General features: G+C 33.1%; 1 protein-coding gene across 12 annotated transcripts in view; it reads left to right on the forward strand.

Annotated features, from left to right (window-relative positions):
- LOC128242890 (short transient receptor potential channel 7-like) overlaps nt 1-20,322 on the forward strand; it is a 279,075-nt gene that overhangs the window by 198,440 nt on the left and 60,313 nt on the right. The window contains exon 1 of one of the 12 annotated variants that reach the window (XM_052960303.1): nt 11,780-11,842. The exons of 10 other annotated variants lie outside the window; for them this stretch is intronic. The gene's annotated coding sequence lies outside the window, so the exon portion shown is untranslated. Of the gene's footprint in view, nt 1-11,779; nt 11,843-19,116; nt 19,237-20,322 lie in introns of those variants that run through there. One more of the 12 variants, XM_052960300.1, reaches the window with a different exon arrangement.

Below are 20,322 nucleotides of genomic sequence, written 5' to 3' on the forward strand. Positions count from 1 at the left end.
GAGTAAATAGGCTGTCATATTTTCTACAGATCCTTTGGCTAGTTAAATGACATTTTGTAATGTCTCCTAATCAAATTGTGATAGGCATAAATCTCCTGTTTTTTTTCTTGTGACGTTTCTTTACAAAATAACTCATTTACGAACTGTTATTTTATAGAGATATGTCTGTCTGCCTATGCCGTGTTACTCCACAGTGCAAAAGTTGGGGGAAGGCCAAATATTAAAAACAAACATTGATTTAGCTTAAAGGAACTGAATTGGTCAAGAATATTTTAACATAAGTCCTTTGCAACACGTATTTTCTTAAAACAAGATACATTACGATACAGCAACACCGCATTGTTGTTTGGGTAGTCTTGAATTTTGTTCTTATCTTTTTTGGAAGATAATTCCAAAACAAAAATGCTTTACGAGCAAATGGCTATCAAATGTTTTTCCTTATGTTTGCGTTAATTCGTTATTACACCTACACAAGGCGGAGGAATTCATCGGGTGAGCCGATTCCGTATTTGCACCTCAATAATCGTATTTACAGAAGACTTTTAACGGCCAGAAAGTGTCAATTGAAGCAGTATTTTCAAAGGTCGAAAAGTTATTGAAAACAAACATGAGAGTCTGTTGTAAAGGAATGAAATTGATCATTTTCCCTTTTACATTTTTAATTGGGTAAAAGAACAAAAACGAGCTTCTAACACTGCCGTTTACACATATTACGGTGTAAATAAATGAGGATTTTTTTCCGGAAGTATCAGACTGGTTTAACATAAAACAGTAAAACTTAAAGGTGATACTGTTATGCTTGAATGCGCCAGTCATTAAACATAGTTTAAAAGATATATTTAAATATCAGTAGATCAGCTTGTAATCTTATACGCTCAGATGGCTGTTGCATTTGTTTAAAACCTATTAAAAGTTCCCAACGGTCATCATCATTCTCTTTTTACAATTAAGCAATATCTCCATTGATTGATCGAGTCGAATTAATTCATTTTCACTGATAATACGATGTTTTTCTCATTACCAATTTCTATGAGAAGTGACACGAACCCGTTTTTGCATCGACAAGGCTTCCTGTGATCCACGCTTAGTATTCAACGGAATGTCCGGATCTTACGACACAGAGACAAACGCTCGATTATAAAACAATCCTTATGCTCTTTTGCACATTTCCTACAAACAATTTGTCACACAAGCGTGCTTATAACACTAGTAATGTGCTATGCAAATGCCTACAGTCTCCATTTTCAGACAAAATTAAAGAAGATTGATTTAAGATGGCGCCCATTCTGGCGGGAAGTCCTATTAAATGCGTTGAATTGAAGATTCTAATTGTATTTGATACAGTCTCATGCTACTGTATGTGACGATTCATTCGTCATACTCAAGAATTTAATCGCTGGCAACTTTCAATTGGGTCTTTAACTTATCATATGATATGCCGCAAAATGTACCAAGCGACATTAAAATATAGAAGGTTTGGGTACATTCTAGCATTAGCCCCGCGATATACGAATATCATGTTCACACTCATCTGTAAATGGAGAAACGGTAAATGCATCAAGCTTTTTGGATTATGACCGGATATGCGATCCCATTTTCATATAGGGAACAGATATACAATGGTCGTTAAATCATATGGTCGTATTCATCAGTATACTTTTCTAATATTAATCGTTACTGACTCGAGATCCTTTTTCGTAAGATGTCAGGTATTTAACTGGCAATAGTTATTTTTTTTTCTTATAACATATGGCTATTATGGAACCAGAAATGGTGATGGGAAGTAAACATAGTGAAGAGTCTGTGTTTTATGAATAGATAGCCTCCCTCTAACGCTTCCTATATAAATAGGGTGATAAAAATGTGTCCTAAGAATACGACAATACTTTAAAACGTTAACAAGCAAAGCATATAGCAAAGACTTTGGATATTAACGAACATGTTCCCTCGAATCGCATTTTGAGGCACAAAAAAAAAACAAAAACGTTTCTTAAACATTGAAATAACTTCCCTTTGTAAACGATTTTTATTTACAGGGACATATAGCTGGCACTATATTAAAGATGTTTAGATGCAATTATGTGAGTTCATGTGTTTATCAATAAAACAAGATATTTTATTTTCCATAATCCGTTTTCAGAAGATAGGCAAAGCACATCCGTATTTCGCTATTATTTGTATTTGGCATAAAAAAATAAGAGAAGCAACAGCAGAGTGTCCGGTTAGCGCACTTACTATCGCCAAGGCGGCCAGACTCCAATTCTCGACCATGGCGCAAGTGAGTTTGGTTTGTGGTCACCAGGACAAGTGGGTTTCCTCCGGGTACTCCCGTTTCTCCCGATACGCATGACCGCACTCTCCTTTGCATCTTTCCAACGAGATTGATTGATATAACGCTGTAATTATTTGTTTTTACAATCGTAGTAAAAGTTTAAGAACAAACAAAAAAATTGGTCCCAATGTATGCGTCTATGCAAAAAAACGTTTTTGATTTTTGAAAGTACTTTTTGAAAATAATTTACTTTACAAAACACATACAATATATATTATACAAGTTAGCAATACTTTAAGACATTAACTGTGTTTTCAATGACATTACCATTTGTGAAGAAAACAAATTGTTACGAATTGTTTTTATAAAATTTGCTTTTGGCAAGTGGGATTCAGGTCTAAAAAAATTCCTAGCCTTGAAAATAAAATTCGAATTCAAGAAAATATAAATGCTTTTTGAATCAAGAAAAGCGAGATGAAAGTTTAAGATGGCGAGTAAAAGGAACATAACACAAGGTTAAAGCTGAAGTCGAGGACAATGAACTTTTATCAAAAAGTAAGTTCGACAGCATTTTAAACGGATATTTCACTAAAACTACGTCGGTAGTAGATTAACATTAATATTTTTGTTCAATTATTAATATTTTTAAGCAATTAAAATTAAGTAAATTTTAAAATTGACGTAATCATCAACTGCCTGCTAAATCTGAAATGAGTCCAGAACTATGCTTTGGGGAACAGGAACAAAACCATATCTTGTTTTCTGAATTTTAATACATTTCTCAGATATAGCAACATAAACAATTACCTCTGGGACCACTGGTCATTAATCACGCTGTCAAGACTGTAACAACGGGTTTGTATACGGAAAAATTGTCCCGTGAGGACGCCAAGCTAATTCAACAGACTGATTCAAAACTGGTGTAAGTGTTATAGGGGAAATAATGAGTTAGGTTGTTTTAAAAGAATACCGAATTCCCAAATAGCAAAAACGAAGACAAGAAATCTTACTTAACACAATGAGAGACCTACCAGGAATGAGGAGGGTGTGATTTAGATTGGATTGCCTCTGAAGGGCTCTGAGGAAGTCGTAAAGCCGTAACAAATTAAGTTAGTTAGGAAATTGAGTCCGATATGTAAGCACGGATAGACGCTGAAAACCCGCTTTAATGGCGGTCAAGATCTTGAACAAATAAATATGTTGGACTAATTGACGACAAAATGTTTAGTATTATTGTTTGATGGATAGTGTTTGTTTATAATAAACAAAAAAAGTAAGACGAGTATCAACATTGTGCCTTTTTAAATGTATAACAGATCTGCACTTGTTTTCCTCAAAATCGCAGCAATGACCTGTTTAATTGAAATAATCCTAATTCTGAAACCGGATGTAATTTTGAATTTAGACATGTTGAAAAAAAGAATTTAAAGGATTTATATCGGAAATATTAGTAGTAAGCTTGATCGTAAGAAAAGAAAAAGAAATGAGCCTCTTACAGAAGTCGCACATGGTTGGACGTGGATATAGGTACGGGTACGTGGGCCAGAATCCTGGAACAAACACGGAGCAAGCGGCTGGGGACGCCCCGACAGACGCTGGTATGTTCTGTAAAAGTTGGCGGTGTGGTTAACTGTGGCGCCTTAATATGGTCGGAATTTGTACTTGATTTCTGAATACATATACAACAAAGGTATTGACAAGAAGAAATGAACAAAACTGTTAGGTATATCTATAAATGTGCGAAAAGCAAATATCAAAGAAAATAAAATTTAATAATATCCAAGGACCCCTTGTCCTAGAAACGTTTTTTTGTTGTTTTGGGGGAGAGGTAGTTGTTATTCTAAGTAACATGACAACATTAATATATGTATTTTCCTGAATGCTTGGATACATAAAAACTTGCGAGAAAATCATATACAAATTGAAACGGTTTTCGAGAAAATCAACTTTTTGTATGAAGTTCTCCAGAATTTCAGGGAATATTGAGCAGCTCAGACAAGTCTATGAATAAACTCCACAGAGATCGGTTAACCTAGTGTTAGGTTTCATAATAAAAAAAGCGAATGCGTCAAATATTAACAGAATATTAGGGTACGATTTAAAGTTAAAACCTTACACTATATCCGAATTGCAATTTTTGAAGGAATCTAATAACTACGCGGACTTGGTTCTCTGGGAAAGCACTCTTTTATCTTAATGCTGTATTTACGAAACTGCTCCTTTATCTCTTGAATAATTAAAACGATCAATCAAGAAAGAAATTAGAAACACTATCAGTGACAATTACAAAGTTGTTATCACAAATTTCAAGACACACCTTGACGTTGTGTTGCGCAAGAAAGGACGTGATTTAGAACATATATTATAAACATGAACTTTATTGAATTAATATGGTATTTATCTCCACGTATAAAGATAAATAGTACAATATCGTATGCCAAATAAAACGTTATTATCTCTGAATAAATGCATCGTATGTTAACGCAGAAGCATAAGGACTATCTGGTATGTCAGCGCAGAAACATTTGTGATATTAATAGCTTTAATGTCAACGCAGGAGTATACGGGAAATAGCTTGAATGTTAACGCAGAAACATATGTGATTTAGTTTTTATGTCAATGCAGAAACATATAATAAGTTATGATATAGCTTGTTTGTCAACATAGAAACAGATGTGATATAGCTTTATGTCAACGTTTAAGCATATGTGATATAGCTTGTTTGTCAACACAGAAACAGATGTGATATAGCTTTATGTCAACGCTTAAGCATATGTGATATAGCTTGTTTGTCAACACAGAAACAGATGTGATATAGCTTTATGTCAACGCTTAAGCATATGTGATATAGCTTGTTTGTCAACACAGAAACAGATTTGATATAGCTTTATGTCAACGCTTAAGCATATGTGATATAGCTTGTTTGTCAACACAGAAACAGATTTGATATAGCTTTATGTCAACGCTTAAGCATATGTGATATAGCTTGTTTGTCAACACAGAAACAGATGTGATATAGCTTTATGTCAACGCTTAAGCATATGTGATATAGCTTGTTTGTCAACACAGAAACAGATGTGATATAGCTTTATGTCAACGCTTAAGCATATGTGATATAGCTTGTTTGTCAACACAGAAACAGATTTGATATAGCTTTATGTCAACGCTTAAGCATATGTGATATAGCTTGTTTGTCAACACAGAAACAGATGTGATATAGCTTTATGTCAACGCTTAAGCATATGTGATATAGCTTGTTTGTCAACACAGAAACAGATGTGATATAGCTTTATGTCAACGCTTAAGCATATGTGATATAGCTTGTTTGTCAACACAGAAACAGATGTGATATAGCTTTATGTCAACGCTTAAGCATATGTGATATAGCTTGTTTGTCAACACAGAATCAGATTTGATATAGCTTTATGTCAACGCTTAAGCAGATTTGATATAGCTTTATGTCAACGCTTAAGCATATGTGATATAGCTTGTATGTCAATGCAGAAGCATATGTGATATAGTTTGTATTTCAATGCAGAAGCATATGTGATATAGCTTGTATGTCAACGTTTAAGCATATGTGATATAGCTTTATGTCAATGCAGAAGCATATGTGATATAGCTTTATGTCAACGTTTAAGCATATGTGATATAGCTTGTATGTCAATGCAGAAGCATATGTGATATAGCTTGTATGTCAACGTTTAAGCATATGTGATATAGCTTGTATGTCAACGCTTAAGCAGATGTGATATAGCTTTATGTCAATGCAGAAGCATATGTGATATAGCTTTATGTCAACGTTTAAGCATATGTGATATAGCTTGTATGTCAATGCAGAAGCATATGTGATATAGCTTTATGTCAACGTTTAAGCATATGTGATATAGCTTTATGTCAATGCAGAAGCATATGTGATATAGCTTGTATGTCAACGTTTAAGCATATGTGATATAGCTTTATGTCAACGTTTAAGCATATGTGATATAGCTTGTATGTCAATGCAGAAGCATATGTGATATAGCTTGTATGTCAACGCTTAAGCATATGTGATATAGCTTGTATGTCAACACAGAAACAGATGTGATATAGCTTTATGTCAACGCTTAAGCATACGTGATATAGCTTGTATGTCAATGCAGAAGCATATGTGATATAGCTTGTATGTCAACGCTTAAGCATATGTGATATAGCTTGTATGTCAACACAGAAACAGATGTGATATAGCTTGTATGTCAACGTTTAAGCATATGTGATATAGCTTGTATGTCAACGTTTAAGCATATGTGATATAGCTTGTATTTCAATGCAGAAGCATATGTGATATAGCTTGGCTTGTATGTCAACGCTTAAGCATATGTGATATAGCTTGTATGTCAACGCTTAAGCATACGTGATATAGCTTGTATTTCAATGCATAAGCATATGTGATATAGCTTGTATGTCAACGTTTAAGCATATGTGATAAAGCTTGTATGTCAACGTTTAAGCATATGTGATATAGCTTGTATGTCAACGCTGAACCATATGCGATATAGCTTGTATGTCAATGCAGAAGCATATGTGATATAGCATGTATGTCAACGCTTCAGCATATGTGATATAGCTTGTATGTCAACGTTTAAGCATATGTGATATAGCTTGTATGTCAACGTTTAAGCATATGTGATATAGCTTGTATTTCAATGCAGAAGCATATGTGATATAGCTTGGCTTGTATGTCAACGCTTAAGCATATGTGATATAGCTTGTATTTCAATGCAGAAGCATATGCGATATAGCTTGTATGTCAATGCAGAAGCATATGTGATATAGCATGTATGTCAACGCTTCAGCATATGTGATATAGCTTGTATGTCAACGCTTAAGAATATGTGATATAGCTTGTATGTCAACGTTTAAGCATATGTGATATAGCTTGTATTTCAATGCAGAAGCATATGCGATATAGCTTGTATGTCAATGCAGAAGCATATGTGATATAGCATGTATGTCAACGCTTCAGCATATGTGATATAGCTTGTATGTCAACGCTTAAGAATATGTGATATAGCTTGTATGTCAACGCTTAAGCATACGTGATATAGCTTGTATTTCAATGCAGAAGCATATGTGATATAGCTTTATGTCAACGCTTAAGCATACGTGATATAGCTTGTATGTCAACGTTTAAGCATATTTGATATAGTTTGTATGTCAACGCTCAAGCATATGTGATATAGCTGCCAACGCAGTTCTTATACAGAAAACAAACCCTTCCACATAATTATATACAATGAAATATGTCACAATGAACCTTGATCATTGAGTTTTCATATACATAGATGCCGAAAGGCGAGTCGATACCTGATATAATTTAGCATTGAAGCACTATATAGCAAATTATAGATAAGCAGATAAATTAAATCTTTAAGAAAAACCATGTAATTTAAATCTTTGGTCTGTATCTAATTATTACGTATTTAAAAGACATTCAACGATTCTTTAGATTTCGGGTCCACACAATAAACATCATAATGACCTATGCATGTAATTCCATGTGAACGAAATATGTGAGTACAAGCTCTTAAAATTGAAGTTTCTTAGAATAACAAAACTCAAACTGAATAGATAAATAGTCAAGATATTTTAATATAGTGAAAACGCGATACAATGACAATCAGATATATAACAGCAAGTTCATTCGATACTGTAATGTTGCTTATATCTCCACATATGTATAATATTTGCCTTTTATGGCAATGTGGTATTTCTAGACCTGAAATGCGTGTGGTGATGAAATATAAAATGAAATGACATTATCTGAACAATGGTTTCGTAGGAAATATGGCACTGAAACCATTGTCATAAAATCTTACAGGGTAAATCTATCAGGTTCAAAGAGTAATACTTGAAAAGGATAACGCCAGTCAGCATTTAGACTTCCAAACGCCAGTCAGCATTTAGACTTCTTTGGAACATGTGAACAATTTCAGAAATAATCGTTATATCAGTTATGAATTATCTATTGAAGCGACAACTTGGCATCAAAGGATATAAATACACATTTCTAGCGCCTTTGTACGTCGAAGAAACGTCATTTGGTACTGGAACAATAGTGAATGGAAATGGTATGTTTGCGATATTTATTTGAATCAATTTTTAATATTCTTATACCACTTTTCCCTTGAAATTAAAAATAAAGGTTCGTAAAAAAGCGAACTATTTTAAACACCGTTTTGTTATGCTTTGAAAATTTCTTGTTGAACGTTTAAGGCACTTTCCTGTTACTTGTTTGTGCCTTTTGCGCGGTTTTTCATTGATATGCTCTCGAGATTATTGTCGGATTTCGCCTACTGGTCTTGTCTCTATGGTTACGGCTGCATGTACAACTATACATTTTACTTGAGTACTATATTTAACATTCAAAAGTATCGTTTCTTTATGAAAAAAAATAAAATTGGCACGCAATCCAGCGAAGGAGCACGACAATGCAGTGAAAATGTAAACACAAAAAGTAGATCCAGTAGATCAATGATCGGCTAGTTTGTTAGATCACAAACCATTCATCTGTGTGTGAAGGCGTGTACGAATAGTTCATTATTTCCCATTTTGATGGTGAACCAAATCAGATTAAATCATTAAGGAACTAGCATTTAAAATTTTCAATACGTGCAAATAATAATTAGAAAATACCATTGTAAATTTACCTTGTAGATTGTAGGTTACTATTTATGTTCTATATTTCAATTGAATTGAACATATAAAATTGCCTTTTTTATGCCAAAGTATATCATCAAGTCTCTGGTAACAATTTGTACACCAATGTCAACACTTCCCTCTGCTTCCACTTACTTTCAGATATACCAAAATGCAAGATATATAACCATCATGTTAGTATTGCAAATTTATAGTTTTAGTTGTGCTCAAATGGATAACATAATTCAAAAAGAAAAAAAAAACGTTATTGTATTCAACTATCAGAAATGTTAGCGACGATTCGATGTTGTTGAATTGTTTTAAATCACTATATTGATGTTCGTAAAAACGCTAATGAAAACATGACAAGACAACGGATTGTTAATTAATCTTGTATCATATGAACAACTTATGGCTGAAGAAAGGAAAAAGCGCTTACGAAAGGTTTTGTTTCCTCATACTTTAATCATTTAGATAGATAGATGATAAATATAATGGTAAAAATAGAATAAGAAAAAACTTTTTTGTGTGATGAATACTCTTCCAATAGAACTGAAGATAAGTTTTATTTGATAAATTTTACTGCTTTTGATATAGAACTATAAATGCAAGCATGTTGTAGTTATGCTTATTTATTACTCAAAATGCAGACAACGTATCTCGTTTGATATTAGGAAGAAGGCGAGGAATGCAATAAAGATAAGGCTGTGAGATATATTGAGCCGAAAGACCGGAAGTAGATGACAAGGGCAACTGATGCATGATTTATTCCAAGAGATGTGCATTTAATATCCTATAAGCGATCAATATAGATGGCATTCGGAATACCATTTTCCATCGAAAATGCTGGTATATCAGTAGAAGTAGTTCGTAAAATTTTAGATAATAGTAATAATTAATTGTAGTGTTTTAACATGTATTTATTTAATATTAAGTTTAAATTGATTGCCTGTAATGTAGATATTTGCACAAACAATTAAAACTCACAAAAGTAAAGCCATCAAGTTTATAAATGCTCAATTGAAATTACTTCGCGATCTATTTGCAGCGTAGTTAATCTGTAACGATTTCTGACATTGTTAACCGTCCATATACATCCAAGGTTGTTTTCGATGGAAAATAGCCGAGGTATTAGGAATAAAAAAATAGTACAGCATATACAACACTAGCACAACATAACACTGAATATGCTTACATGACGTAGTCGTTTCAGGCGAAATAGAATAAAATTGACTGATCGCAAGATTAATTCAGTTTTTGTTTAACACATTTACATAAGGCTTTGGGGGGGGTCTAAGCATTATCATCTTATAAATATTTCCCCTCTTTGAAAAACCAAATTTGCTATTGAAGACTACAATGAAAACTGCATTCAATACCGCTTAATGTCTAAATTTTAGACTCAAGCTCAGAAAACTTAATTTTGACCATAGTTTATTCTACAAAAGCATTGAAAATTAAAATGTTGCTTTCCTGGGTCTCATTATCAGACTCACTATGCGAGCACAGCCCCGTAGCCTAATATTTATTTAACGTTGACCATATATAGGCAAACCACATGCGAAACCTAACAGATATACCATGCATGTATTAAAATAAACCTTTCTAGCAAATGTTGCGGATTACCGCCTTGGGTTTATTTAATCTAATTACATTGTTCTCGGAATACCAATATTCTAGAAATAATGAATATATATTTTATTTGTTTTGGAAATGTATGTTCCAATATTTCATGTTAATCGGTGTTTGTATTCAAAACGTCTCCGTATCAAAGAACATTACCGTTAATTACATACTATTGTTAGCATTTGTTTTTCCTAATATTTCAATGTTTACTCAGCAAAACATTGTTGCACAAAGCGTTAAAGTCTGTTCACACGATATGTCCCTGCATGTAACATGACATTTAGAAGACGTTGTCATATAAAAATGCGTAAAATGCAGAGTTAGTGTCTGTTTACATGATATATTACAGCATGTTCAGCCGAATTGACAAAAATATATTCTATGTGAAGCCGTTATCCACTGGGCAACTGCTAGCAGTCCACAAAACAAATGTAGACAATCTGTTATATTGAAACAGTACCCTAGCGTCGACATTGAATACAAGCAAAACAAAATAACGGATTGAAATACAGTAATTTTCTGGTACGTTTTCATTAAATAAAGGCGTGTAAGAAGACTTGTTTTATACGTTTTGAAATACGACTATCTAGATGTCCAAACTGGATTATTATTTTTTTAAAACATGGGCACACATGCTCACAAAAAGGTCATTTTATGTTTACAAATATAATAAATATAGCGAAAAAAAGTGAAAACCCGTTTTTATTTCACTAATAAATTCCTATAAACCACCGGAAAGCAAGTAATATTTTTTTTTGACAGTTCAATTTAATCATATCTGAAATTGATGTATATCAACGCAAAAGTGTGAACTTCTTAAAGCTGATTTTCTTGGAATTACAAAATAAAAACGAAATTAAAAAGTGATCACAATATTTAAGTAAACTGATAAACTACACCGGTATTATTACTAAGGTAGGTGTGTTCTCCTGCGACTTTGTAATGTCTTATATCAAATGTCGTAATAGCTTTACAGATTTATATCTTTTGCCATATATGGTAATGTGGCATGTCTAGAGCTGGTGTTATTGATATGATAAATTAATAAAATGGCAATAAATGAACAATGGTAAACTACGAAATACGACACACGAGCAAATGTGCTTGAAAGCGGACATTGAAATCTACAAAGTTAATTTAAATGTGAACATTTCCGGATTGAAAACCTTAAATCTGTTATGAATTGTATTTTGAGGCAACAACAAGGCATTAAAGGATATAAATACACATTTATAGCGCCGTTGGACGTTGAGGAAACGTCGTTTTGTACGTATTATTATTATTATTATTATTATTATTATTATTATTATTATTATTATTATTATTATTATCATATTATTATCATAATAAATTATTATTATTTTATTATCATTATTATTATCATAATAATTTATTATTATTTTATTATTAGGCCACACCAAATATATATTTCGTTCCTCTGATTTACCGCTCCTATCTTTTTGAAAATGTAAAAAAAATATTTTATTTTTTTTGTGCGCCCGCACCTCCATTTTGATCGCGAAGCAGATTTTTTTCAGGTAATAATTTATTAAAAGGATAAGAATAATCAAGTATAATTTTTCTACGCTAGTTTTCGTGTTTTTGTAAAGGGAAGTTACCGATGCGTAGTGTTTTATATTGTATCTCGATCGGTTTAGCATGGGTTTCAATAAATTCAATCAAAATGGCGGCTTCCGGTATAAACAATGTGGCTCGAAGTTTGGAAATTAAATCTTATTTTTGACAATAAATATGTTTTGAGCATGCTTGAAGTCTTTGTTGATCGTCTCATGCACTAAAGGATCATTATTTAAAGCAATCATTATGCAATAAAGCATGTGTATCTGAGACTGGTAGCGATTATATGGCGTAATTAGTGACTCGTTTTGAATAGAAATCGGAATGATCAACTAAGTACTATTAAATTCAAGTCATAATACAAGGGACAAAACATTTTACCTCGTTACGACGATGCTGAAGATGACATTGAATGTGAGTCATTGTTTGGTCCAAATTGATGTATCGAGCTCATTTTTGATCAAATTCTGACAAAACAACAGTTTTGAACAAATATCTTTTCACAAATAGCGATATAAACACTGGTCTGGATATACCTCAACATAAGTAAGCCTAAGTTTATCACCTTATATTTTGTTTTTATTTGCAGCATAATCCAGGATTGTAATGCACTTGTCAATTGTAACCTCTGCCCCGCCCACCCCTCGCTCTTGTTCCAAGGGTATACCGGGGACAGATGAGGCAATGGGCTGTGTTTTGACCTTTCAGGTGGCCCCGCAGTGCCTAGTGAATGTGGTTTTGTCTTCATATTGAAAATAGTCGGGAATGGGCCTCACATAGGTATTCGGGGTTGCGGGGCCATTTGGCAGGGATTTTACCAGCAGTGTGTCCCTGCAGGTCGGGTATTTTACCCGGGTTTTGAGAGACCTGAAGTCAAAGTCCGAGCATAATCCGGGCTTGGGGGGGGGGGCATATACAATTGGCTGGTGCATAAAAACATCTTAATAACCAAAAAAAGTACTCTAAAAAATACCCTTCTTTTTGTTTTAATAAACACATGTCATTGCATTTCCTGTGATGATAATAAAAACAGAATTTAGTCTATGTTATATGGAGTCTGATGTTTGATGATGCCTGTGTAAGTGATCATTTTTTACAAATCCTAAATCAATCCTAAGTTATGTCTAAATACAGTTGCATATGATTTTAAACTGATTCAGGTAGATTTATATAAGTCGTTTCAAACTTTTTACTAAAAGCAGGGTTATTTATTATTATGAATGATCGTCATATTAAAGTACGTTTTAATTATATAAGAAATTAGATTTATCCATATAATGTTTGTACTAAACACGGATGAATAAATAGTATGTATTCCGACATTTTCCCAATGTCCATTAGAGGTTCAGTTCAAGATGGCATTAAAATGGGTTTAAGGGCAATTATTTTGAACAATATTTCTTATTTATATTGAATATAAGGAAAAATATATTTTTCGCTCTTCGCTCGCTTCGGTTTTAATGAAAACTGACACAATGTTATTTTTATTTTTTTCGCTCGCTCGCTCCAATTTATTTGGCAAAAATCCGAGAAACTAAACATTAATTTGGTGTGGCCTTATTCTCATTATTATTATTCCACTATTAAATGATATTTTTTCACATTGTTCGTTTAAATTTCTCTCTTCAAATTAATATGACTTTCAAATATAATAAGCAATCTACTTTCTTCATCATTTCGTTATATTTCGTTTATAGGTTATTACAGATTTATTGATACTGGTGTCAGTTGCTTGTATATATGTGGATTTCTTTCCTTATGGTGCGAAACAACGACATCTTGGTTTGTATTTTGAGAGTTCATTTGGAACTCGACCATTTTCCAAATAAAACAAGTTCGGATGTATATGGACGGTTTACACTGTCATAATAGATAGATTGCGTAGTAATTGCAATAAAATTTTACGAACTTCTTCTGACGATGTACCTGCAATTATCCGATGTTGTTTTGATAGAAAATGGCCAAGGTTTTCCGAATGATGTTACGTGTATGACTTGTCCCTAGATTAACTTCATCTAGTCAATAGCAGAGAACAAACATAATTATACAATAGCTCAACATGTTCATCAGCACGCGTTTACGAGGTATTGATGTGCCACGTTTGAGGATGGATTGTGCAAATAAGAAGTTATTGTTGTTGATCCGGTGTTTAGCATTTCATTGGCAAATCGTTCAGTTGTCTTTGGCCATTAACATTGCAAACAAATACACATTCAGAACGCAAGATAATCCACCTCCAAACCTTATAAATTAAGATATTTTTAAGAATGTTATTTCTTGGCAATAAATGATGATCATTTTTAAATCGAAATTCACCACAAATACAGCATGTGATGGTGATTCATTGTATAAAATGAACATTACATAAATATGAAACCAAACCGGTAAATATTCTATTTTGTCCAAGGAGAAGGCAGTATTTCTCAAGATTTCCCATACGTTTATTTCAGTAAATCAGAATCAGCTTGGTGTTTTTTTATCAAGTGAAGCGGATGATTTCAATATTGACTGGTCCAGTTGGATTGCAGTAATAAATATTATGTAGAACGTTGCATCAAACCATTATTTTAGATTGTGCTGTCGTTGATTGTTGTTGTTTTTTATTGCCAATAAAAGAAATCAAGGTCTTGACTTCTACGCATGGCCGCCTCTGTCATGAAAAGATGATTTATTAAAAACAGATTATGACAACTCCCATAACTGAATACGATTCTGACGACTAACAATACAAATTTCTTTATTTGATTATAAGCTGTCAGGTCAAAATAGATTTTGACTCTTGCTCTTCGACTAGCATACATGCCTTGGCGACTACGTGCAAATCTTGTTTTGGATTCATTCAGTCGTAGTTTTATACAATAAAGGTTCATACAAAAAAAATGTTTTTTTTATAATATGGTCAAAAGAGTTAAACATGATAATGCATTAAAATAGAATAAAAGAATTCATCAATCTATAATGTTCCTGTTTAGGATTCAGTTTCAAAACGAAACTTTTGCATTGTTATCTATTAAGCATAACCGCATTATGGCTGAAATCCGCGTACTGCCAGAAGCAATTTAATAGATGCCAGACACTTAAGTCAAGATATAATCGGATTTTAAATGTAGCGTGATCGGCAAATTCATTAACGTCTAACCCAACAAGCATGGCACGTACCGGAACGTCGATACATATGAATAAGGAGAATATTTCGACAACAACTCTATTCCATTGCTTCAAAGACGATTATTTTAACTATCAAGTTGTTATATGACTACGTCGCTATAAACTATTTAGTTTGGTAAATACATAATAAGAATAACATTAAAGTGACACTCTTATTCGAGATCATAACAAACATACATTTTATGTGATAAACCTAGTTTTTCTACCTACTAAATATTGCATTATGGAAAATATTAAATAAATTATACGGATAACAAGTTTGTAACCGTGTATTTATTTAATAGCTGAAAAATAAACTTGGAATCCTTCATAAGAACCATTGTTTTCGACATGTATTTATCCTTTTTGTTGTATTAAAATAATTGTATTAAATGTGGTAAATCTTATTTTGGAGTACGAGTGCATCTTTAAGCCATTACATAATAACGTTTACAAACGATGTATGGCTGACTGTCATTTTCTGTAAGCTATGTGGAAACTATTATTTAATTTTGGTCTTGTTTTATTCCTGTTCGTTCGTTGCAGACATATAAATTTCAATTTTTACAACAATTTAAGCATACAATATGTCAGGAATCCACTTATATACGAATGCAATACCGACACGCACAAATAATTGAGACGAAAATATTGCATAAACAAAGCAATGTATGTAATATATTGTACCGATATAAATAAGACATACATGCATACGTATGCTGTATCGAAAGGTTAGCTTCATGTAATTTGACGTGATATCAGCAGGTTATAATGATATACTGAACGATTCTAAAAGTCGGTTCTGAAATAGCAATTAACGTTTAACGTAAACTTTGTTAAAACTGTTATATAGATCAGCAGGAGTTAATGGCAAATAGCTTAGAACTGTACTCTTCAATTGTATCGTGTGTAAAAAATATTGCTCCCTCTTTTCGTTGATGACCTTGTGCCGATATATGGACTTACCATTGGTAATATCTTGAAACTTGAAAAGGTGATAATATCACGTTTATACAATGATGATGTTGTTTTTGCAGATGATAATGGTTATGGCAGGCTAAACTGTTGATGATTTACGAAACAGTTTCGACTTATTACAGTAATCCGGTAATCACACAACAAAGACACCTCGTTGTATGACAATAGGTATCTAGAAACAGTATTTTATTTAACTGGCAAATGTGGAGGTTTAAACCAAGAACACACAGCCGGGAAATATCTCATGGCACTTATAATATCATACATTATAATTTCAAACCGGGCGGTGTGTGTCAATCAATTCAATTCAATAATCTTTATTTCCACCAAATGCTGATGATTATGAAACACAGTAGGAGTACAACAGTACTACAAAAAACAACATATATACAATGTTATATACAATCAGCACATACTCTGTCCTTATTTACAATGTGTATATGTGTTCTTTTAACTAATATTTACACAAACAAAAAAACATAAGTAAATGATAGTAATCATTTTCACACTTTGTAGCCCACAAATTGCAAACCGTAACGATATGTTCAGGAAGGCTGAATAAAAGTCTTTCAAATAGCACCAAGTGCAGTAAGGTAGAATGTTTTGTCGTCTGCGTGCAATATGTTTTCGGTTATATTGATGTCCAGCTCGGTGACTTCACAAAGGAATTTCCATCTTAATCGTTCTGTACTCGTGCATTCGTTCACGAGATGAACTTCCTCGCCCAGTAAAAACATTAGCGAGCAGGCAGACTATTCGATGACAGTGTGTTTTAAACGAACGATTCCACAATTTAGATGCAAATTGTTCCATCTCCTTTTCAGCATTTTCCCTAATGTGGGGGTTGTAACATTTCTACAACGTTTGTAAAATGTTACTTGTCCTTTACTATATATATACCAGGAATGATAAATGTGTTTGTACAACTACCTCGTCAGATAACACTCTTATACAAACCATATTCAACGATATGTTAAGATGTTTGTTTGTTTGTTGATTTAACTTTATGTTCTGAGTTGCAGGGTTACTCATTTGAATGACTAAATCCAAACTGTTGATTTAAACATACTTTATTCAACATATTCAAACAAACTACACAGATTATGCACACACACAAGTAGTTGTCTATAATATTGAAATGGATTGGAACGTAAGCAAAGCTTATAGAGTTTTTCTCCGTGAAATAAATGAAATAAATCATTTACCAGAAAAATGCGTATCATTGACGATAAGACGAGATATATGTTTAATGCGAGAAAGAATGTTACTAATGCTAAAAAATAGAACTAAGGTTTGTGTGCTTAGATATATGTTCGATAGTTGAAACACGATATATAATAGATACAAAATAAGCACAAGTTATTGTATAAAGGATATATAAATAGGGAGTGGAAAGATATTTAGGAATAATTCATCACATTGTGTCTAGTAATAGAGTGTTGATGAATTGATGTTTTGAGCAATTAACATGAGCCACAGCACTACATTATGTTATATAAATGATTTAAGAAATATTTTTAAAATGCTATTTATAAGATATATACAAACTGAACATTCTGTGATATTTTCTTTTTTCTATTGCTTTCTGTAGTTTATTTTTCCTTATTATTATTTAACCTCATATAGCGATAAGGCTAGGTATCATTGTTACTATATATGCTAATATCATATATCCTGCTTTTTCAAGAAAATGATTACGACCATAAACATTTCTCTTTGTCCTTTGTATGGATATCTAACAGTTCATCAACTTGTTCAGAATGCAAATATTTTGCGTTAGTAACACACTGGGGCCCGTTTAGTCGTTAAAGCTGCTGAAGAGTTTTTACGCAAAAACCAGGGCTACACATGGGAATTTACGATCTTAGCCTTCAACTTAGGCCCCGTTGTTTTCGACTTTGCTATCAATCGGTATATTTATCGTTAAGACTCTTTGTTGTTGTTGTTTTTTTTTCTAATTAAAGCCTTAAGCCAGCTTTACGAAACCAATGATAAAAAAAAAATCAACGCCACGTGTCTCATCTTGTGAAATATGCTTCTCACAAAAGTACGATGCATGCATTTGGATTCAAATGAACACATATAAAGTGTTTGACCTTCCTTTACAATCATTATCACGTAACTATATAGTTTCTCTTAAATCTGCACTTTCAAAGATTGAACGTTTTGACAACTTTTTTTTGTCTTTTAACTAACCAATTTATGCGAACATGCATGTGAACCAGTCTATATAAAACTGCCGACAAAAATAAGATCGCAGAGTTTTATATTTAAGTTTAAGCATTTGATGGGTTTTTTTTGCATTTACTTAAACCGTGCTTTGGTTGATTTTGAACATTCCTAGTCTATTCATGCTGAAAACAAACTTCCAGCTCCATGTTCGCATAAACGGCTAAGCTCTATCATGGTTTGTTAGGATTAAACAAGAACTTGTTGGTTCCTCCAAAAATGCGGCGAGCAATACCAGAGGAGCCGAGCTAAACAGTTATTTCCAATATTCCCAAACCGTACGAAATAATGTGACATCGCTGTTTGAATTCCTGGGACAAGTATATTGACAAAATGATCTTGTAACAAAGTGCTGTAGACCTCTCTCAGTTGCTGTAAAGTGATCTTACAGCAGTAAAAGGTTTTGAAATATATTCATGCACACAGGGCGGAATTAAGATCGTAACATATTGCAGATTTCCAGAGTTGACGAATATAAGGTCGAACCTGTGAGCGATATTAAAGAAACAAGTTCATACAAAAACTATTAAATCTGTATTTCAACACGTGTACTTTCATCAATGTGAAAAGAAGTATCAGGCGTGAAATAAAAGTATAACTCATGAGTTTACTTAAGAAATCACGGACTAGTTGGCGGGGTTATCGGTATGGATATATAGGTCAGAGAAGCTCCGGGAAGAGACGACTTTCCTGTGAGCGCGCTAACTCCTGGAGCCCAGGGGCAGAAGGTATATTCAACAGTTTGGTGTCTTAATCTACGCTAGCTAAAGTTTGACGTATAGAGTACATTGGTCAATTAGCAATGAATTGTGCAAAAAAACCTGCACTGCAATTAATAACTTAAATGCTTAGTTTAAGAGAGTTTACCAAATTGTGATGATCATGTATAAATTGTCACTGCCTTATGTATTAAACATTCAAACTTGTTTTGCTCATTCATCATTTGAGATAAACCTAGTTAAAGTTTTTTTTTAGATATTTAATGTAACACTGATAATGTTTACTGAACTTTTATTATTTTAACATACATATATATGTGTGTCCTCCGCGAAACATGGCATAGACTAAAGAATCAATTTGTTTGCCGTCGTCGTCGTGGTATGCATATTGGTAATGGTCAGTAGATGACCGTTTTCATGTCGTGGTTAGTATGTCAAATGGCAAGGTGTTGGTGACTTTTACTAGAACCATGCTGGAGGGTAGTTGAGCTGGTGATGGGGGGGGGGGGAGGGTGCTCGCAACAGGCGACACATCCGATTCATTCGTATTTATGTTTACTGTAGTTTTTGTTGTTATTGCTGTTCGTGTTGTTATCGTGCGATCTTTTAATGAATAGAAATCGTTTTCGTATATTTTCACTTTGCAAGGGAAATAAGATAAATATTCACCATGACTTTAGCTCATACCGCAAAACTAGAAAGCCAAATGTTTGACAGGCAACACACTTACAAAAAGAATTACACCATTATCCATAAACCGTTCATACATAGATGATCTGTCTACCATTTGAAATGGTCAGCCAAACATATAAACTGGTATTCACCGTCTTCGCAGCCTCACACATATCATAAGGATTATCGAGAAAGACAAAACCTCTATGTGCCTTATCTGAGCCCGCATCCACTAGAGGACACATAAAAATAACATCGAAGTAGTCATGTTAAATAATAAACAAATAAACTATAGCCCTGATATTGATGCCATTCTACATCTGTTGTTAGGTCAAATTATAATTTTGCAGCTCATTTAATGCAAAATGTTACAATACACATACGAACTTCAGCAAGCAGAAAACTGTCTTGTTTCTTGCTAGT

The sequence above is a fragment of the Mya arenaria genome, chromosome 8 (genome assembly GCF_026914265.1).
Source record: "Mya arenaria isolate MELC-2E11 chromosome 8, ASM2691426v1".
NCBI lineage: Eukaryota > Metazoa > Mollusca > Bivalvia > Myida > Myidae > Mya > Mya arenaria.